Source organism: Orycteropus afer, unplaced genomic scaffold, assembly GCF_000298275.1.
Source record: "Orycteropus afer afer isolate SDZICR_OR568_19922 unplaced genomic scaffold, OryAfe1.0 scaffold00017, whole genome shotgun sequence".
Lineage (NCBI taxonomy): Eukaryota > Metazoa > Chordata > Mammalia > Tubulidentata > Orycteropodidae > Orycteropus > Orycteropus afer.
Window position 1 is genome coordinate 2098899 of NW_006921604.1, and position 6264 is coordinate 2105162.

Here is a 6264-nt window from a genome sequence, read left to right on the forward strand (position 1 = left end):
ATTTTTGTTTTCTTTGTATGTTATCTATACAGGCAGGGTACTGTGCTGTGCTCCTCTATTCACTAGTTGACAGCACTTATACACTCACCACCTATCTCCTTTCCTTTTTCAGCCTCTCATATGTCCTTGCTCACCCTGGCAAACAGAGCCTGCTCTTAGGTCCCTGGAATCTGAATGAGAATGCTATCACTTTAAAATCCAAAATGGTTGCCACCTGGAAACATTCAAAATGGCTGTGCCCTCTGTCACTTTAAATATCCAAAATGACTGCCACATGTAAACAATAAAAATGGCTGCACCCTCCAGACAGCAGAAAATCCATACAGGTTGTCTCCCTCCTTGCTGTTTCCTTTCCTAGTCATAGGTCACCAGAGCAGTTATCCCTGCAGCCCTTAGTGACCAGGACTGATCTTTAGGTCAATTCTCAGGTCCCAACACCACTTAGAAATATTCAGGCTATTGGTCTTCTCAGAGTAGCTGACAGTCCGCAGCTCTGACCGTCTCTGTACTCACTGTTTTCATTCAGGTTTTTCCACTAGCTGGTGCCTAATCTACTTCTGTACAGTTCCTTTCAAAGCTCAGGGTTCCAGGATTATCTTTTGTATCTCTGTCAATTGGTTTTACTTTTCTTTGTTGAAGAGGGTCTGTGTCGCTTGTCTGCCTATTCCTCCATCTTACCGGTGGGCAATTTACTTCTGTAGTGATACTGCCATCTCAGAAACCCAAGGAAGAGTCACTATGAGTCAGATCTGACTTGACGGCAGTGAGATTTTTTTTTTTTTCTCCTGACAACTGTTTTCTCTATATTTCATAAATATTGATACATCAAGCTTTAATAATCATTATTTTCATGAAATTCTTCCATTTTAATACATTTCCCCAATGTTCCATAGGCTATTAATGGCAAGTATTTGAATTATCAAACACAAATGTCTTTTTGTTTTTTGACTTTGTTATTAATGTACAGTTTTATTGCACTGTGGTTAGAGACTGCTGTTTGTACTATTTCTATTCTACTGAAGTAACTAGGTTTTCTTTGTGGCTTATGATATGGTCAGTTTTTATTAATATTCCAAGTGTACTTGAAAGGAAGGTATATAGTCAGGATTTATATATGGTATATACTTATGTTTCAATATCCTACTACCTTTTCATCCACTTGATTGCTCTCTTTGTATTATGAGAGGTTTGCTGATATATCTCCTATTATTCATGTGTTCTGTTTATTTCTTCTTATAGCTCCTATAATTTCTGTTTTATGAAAGTTGCTGTGTTTGGGGGAATAAAATATTAATAGCTTACATCTTCATTGTGAATCGCAACCTTAAATGTTTTTAAATGTCCTTCTTTGTTTCTTTCAATGCCTTTGTATCTGAATTTGACTTTTTCAGATACCAGCATTATAATATCTAGCTTCTCTTTCTTTGCAGTTGATCCATATAGCTTTATCCTTTTTTTTTTTTTTTTTTAAATCTTTCTCTTGTACATTAACTTAGAGTTAGATTTTGGATCGTTGGGGGGGTGTATGTCTTGGTATTTAGAGGCTATTATTTTTGTTTCAATGATTCCCTTCATCCTGTCTTTATCCAAAACTTTACTCCCTATCCCTAACGCTGTTTCTAATAGGAACAATAATGGAATTATTGTAGTAACCTCCTCTTTTCCTTCCCTTTTTCATTCCCAGGATATAATCTGAAGTAGTATCATTTTATTCTCAATTAATAACTACAAGGCAATCAGTAAGCTTATTCTTACTATATAATCTTTCTCTTTTTCTGATATTTTTTATAGTTGTAACGTTTCAATATATTATATTGTGCCATTTATGTCCATTACTTAATTTTACAAGTAAATAAATTGTTGGTGTAGATCTCACTCACCTCAGTCATTTTGGTTATTGTAAGAATCTTGTTTTCTAGATTCTGTAAGAAAGCTCATAGGAAGAAAATTTCCTGAGTTCTTGCATATAGTTTGTCAGGAAACAGAGAATTCAGTCTATCGCATGGCATTCTGACTTTCACCTGGACTGCCTAATCAGAATCCCTGGGCCTGAAGCACGCCCTTATAATGGAGGCTGGGAAAAGAGTTGCTTGCTCACGTTCTCTCTTGCCTACTGTCTCTGTCTCTCTGTCTGTCTCTCTCTGTCTGTCTCTCTCTCTCTCCAGTTTTCTTCTCCTTTTCAGGACCCTCTCCACTTCTTCTGGATATACAGTAATTTTCTTTCTTCTGCTCACATTTACATACCATATGGTAGTTGGCAGGAGCTCTGGTAGCGTAGTGCCTAAGGCACTTGACTACTGACCAGAAGGCTGGAGGTTCAAATTCACCAGCCACTCCTTGGAAGGAAGACCGGGCAATCTACTTCTGTGGTGATACTGCCTTAGAAACCCAAGGAGGGGTTGCTATGAGTCGGGTCTGACTTGATGGCACATAACAACAACAACATGGTAGTTGGCCAGCCCCATTTCTACATTTGTTCCCAACAGAGAGGGAAGAATGTCTCTTACCTGTAGCACAAGAGGGGTGCACAGAGTCTATCAGCCTCGATGGCTACAGGAAGTGACTTATTGGCCATAGGGGACTGGTGCCCACAGTTGAAGCTGATCTTGCTCTATCTGTTCTCTACGTGAGTAAAGTGTTGTTCCATCCAATGCCTGTGTGTAATTCATGCTTTTGTTGGTGAACCAGGGCTCTACTCAACAATCTGACACAGTATGGACACAGTTTGAGATCTTTATATCTGAAAGTCACTATTTAGCTGGAAAGGTTCTCTTGTGGTGTGGTAGTTGAAACCCTGGGCTGCTAACCAAAAGGGTGGTGGTTTGAACCCACCAGTTGCTCCACAGGAGTAAAAATGAGGTGGTCTTCTTCTATAAAGATTTATAGCCTTGGAAACCCTATGGGGCAGTTCTGCTCTGTCCTGTGGGGTCACTATGAGTTGGAATCATCTCAGTGGCAGTGGGTTGGGTTTTATTAAGCTGGATATAAAATCCTTGGCTCATATTTTATTTCCTTGGGTATCTTATTTAAATGTTAATTCCATTATCTTCTGGCAGATAGGGTTAATGTCAAAAATTTTTATGCAAATCTGATTTTCTTTTCTTAATAATGGACTTAGTCTTTTTGCCTGGATAACCAAAGGATTTTTCTTTTCTAAATTCTCTATTTTTGCTATGTGATCATACTGTTTTGTTAAATATTTGTTTTTATTATTTTAAATATTACAATTAAACTTTTCATGTTTTGTGGTCATTGTTTCTTTTCTAGAAGAGTATTAATCTCACTTACTCTCTTTTTTCTTACACTAACTTATATGGGATGTGTCTAAGATCCTATCCTGTTGCTCATGTGTAAAAAGGGACAATGGGCCAGGAAAGCTTCATGGCTCTAATGTTATCTCTTCTATTGTTAACATGAATTATTGAAAAATACAGCCTTGTATCTTCTGAGATATGCCTCTTCTACTCCCTTCCCTCATTTTTATCTGACCATTTACTTCCTTGGCCTCTAGCATGTCTCTCCCCTCAATTAAGATTCTACTCTCAGTCTTACCTACTCAGTCAGTGAGACTTTGTCCTTAAAAGAGATTCAGTTGACTAGTATTAGTATTAGTCGGGACCAGACCATCCCAGTACCATCTAATTTTTCTTGCATCTACCTGTGAATTGGAGCTATTAAATGCCTCTCCCAGTTTCTACTAATTTTTTTCCAAATTAGCCCATAAACTTTCTGTGTTGAGGAGGTACCTTTCCCTTTTGGCAATCTGTTTTCTCTAACTCTTTTTACCTTTTCTTTGCTCCCTTCTTCATAGTTGTTGATACTGTTAACTAGTATTGTTGTCTGTGACTTGATCCCATTCATATGTATTTTTGCAGTTTGTGGAGATAATTTGTTACTTCTCCCCTATTTTTTTTTTCTGGTCTATATAGTCCATGGGTTTGGGGCTTTGTTATCTATCCTATTTGCTCTGTTTTTATGGGGAAAATTCATAAAAGAGAGTTTGAAAAGCAACTCTTCCACTGACACTGACCACAACTTTTCCCTAATTACTCTGTCAGCATTTAGGTCCCTCTCTCTCTTCCTCAGACCCACATTATTCTTTGGCCAGCACCCTACTGTTTTCTTGATAGCATTTGTTTATTCCCTTTTTTTCTTCCCATTTCAATGTAATCACTACAAAAACAGTGACTTTGTTTCATTCACCAGTACAACCCCCAGCATCTAGCAAAGAAGCTTCTATAGCAAGAACTCAACAATACAAATAAATGAATAATGAATAAATGCTACCAATCCAGATCTGTAGAAAATAAAATTTTCCTTAACTTCTCAATATCCTTGTACACAATATTTCATAAACATAAAAGATTATTTATTATAATTTGCATTAAAAGATTACCTGGATTATATTTAAATCTTTAAAATTTACTAACTGCATAAATAAAAAGATGTAATTCACATATTTTTAAGCAACTAGGCAATAATTTACACTTTGTAATTTTCAGTATATTTCATAGAATTTACAAAAAAAATAAAAAGTAGTTTCTAACTAACCTTGTGTTTCTCACGTTTTCTCCGTTTGGATTTTTTCTTCTCCCTTTCTTTCTTGTGTTTTTTTCTTGATTTTCTATAGGCTTTCTCGTTTTTCTGTTTTTCATCTTCTTTTGCTTCCTGTTCTTGTATTTCTTCAACTCCTGCATCATCTATTTCCCCATCTTCTAATTCACCATCTTCTCTGTAGAGAACAATAAAAATTTTAACTTTCAAATGTCAATTACAAAACAAATCTAACAGAAATATTACCAAGAGAAAAAAAGCATGTGCCAAGAATTTAAGTAACATATATTTAAAGCAGGGGTTGGCAAACTTTTCTGTAAAGGGCCACATGATAAATACTTTATATTTGCAGACCACATAAAATCTGTTGAAAATTCTTTTTCTTTTCACAACTCTTTAAAAATGTAAGAACCATTCTCAGCAGCCAAAGTTTGCTAACCTCCGATTTAGATTCAAATCTGACTCTCACAAAATCAATGAATGAATACAGTGCTATCTCAAAGCATTTCAATAGCTACCATCTACAAATAACCTTCAAAAAGGAAGTTAAACTACAATACTTAAGGGAAAACACAATCTAATTATATAAAGGAATTTCTAACATAGTGGCCCACAGACAGCCATGAATAGCTTTAAAATGAAAGCAATCCTATGAACAGAGTATACTGCAGTAAGTAAACAAATTTCAATAGGTAGGTTAAGAAACAAAATAGCAAATTCATCAATTGACTCTGTGAATATGCATAATAAAATCATAAATATAATCCCACTTTCCAAATATTAGTATCTTTGCTGTAATGGAGGCTCAATTTTAGAAACAAATTAATTTTAATTTTGATTATAACATTTTTATAGTTATAGAAGTCAAAATGTTCATTAATAGTATTTTATGCAAATAAACCAACCAATATAAACAGGAAGATAAAGACAAAAAATAATTTTAACATTTAATCATGCTACAATAACACTAGTTTCGAAAAATGCAAAATACTACAAATAGCACAAGCAGTGCAACTCAGACAAATATCTTTGTATGACTGTCAACAAATGAGAGACATCCAAACTACGATGTGTCCATTGTTAACTTAAAATTAGTAGGAATGTGTAATTTCTGAAGTGCAAAACTGATGATGCCATTCTCCTACTAAAAATGGTAACAGGATATCTTGAGTTTGCTTCAAAATAATCTACAGGGGATGGAGGAAGTGGTCTCAATAAGATTGGTCATGAGCTGGAAAAACTGTGGTGTGTATATATGAGGATTTATCTTACTATTCTCTTTACATGTGTTTCAAGTTTTCCATAATAAAAAACAATCTTCAAAAGTTCCCTTCTGATCTGAGGATGATTCAAAAACTCCTTGACATTGCCAAAAGGACATTTATAATTGAGTTCCTGCTTACCTAGCCACTTTCAATTTCTCAACTCTCCAAGCCTTAGACATTGCCTAAAAACTCATTGTCCTTCTTCCCTCAATATCCATCCTCTACTACCTGCACCTAGTTTATCTGGCAGAGTTCCCTCTCTAGCTAACCAATTGTACAAACTAGTCCAGGGTTGCTGAGATCATCCACCTGTGATGCCAAATATGTGATGATCAACAAATTCTACTCCACATTCAAGCTGTACTTAATGTTATCTCAGCTTCCCTTTCCTTGTCAGCCCTTTTTCCCTCAGTCCTATTCACCCATGGCTTGGTCAGGGAGTATC

At 35.7% G+C, this 6264-nt stretch overlaps 1 pseudogene; it reads right to left on the reverse strand.

Annotated features, from left to right (window-relative positions):
• The window catches only part of LOC103213769, a 10538-nt pseudogene extending 4540 nt beyond the window's left edge, over positions 1-5998 (reverse strand).
• Between the last annotated feature and the right edge of the window lie 266 nt (positions 5999-6264).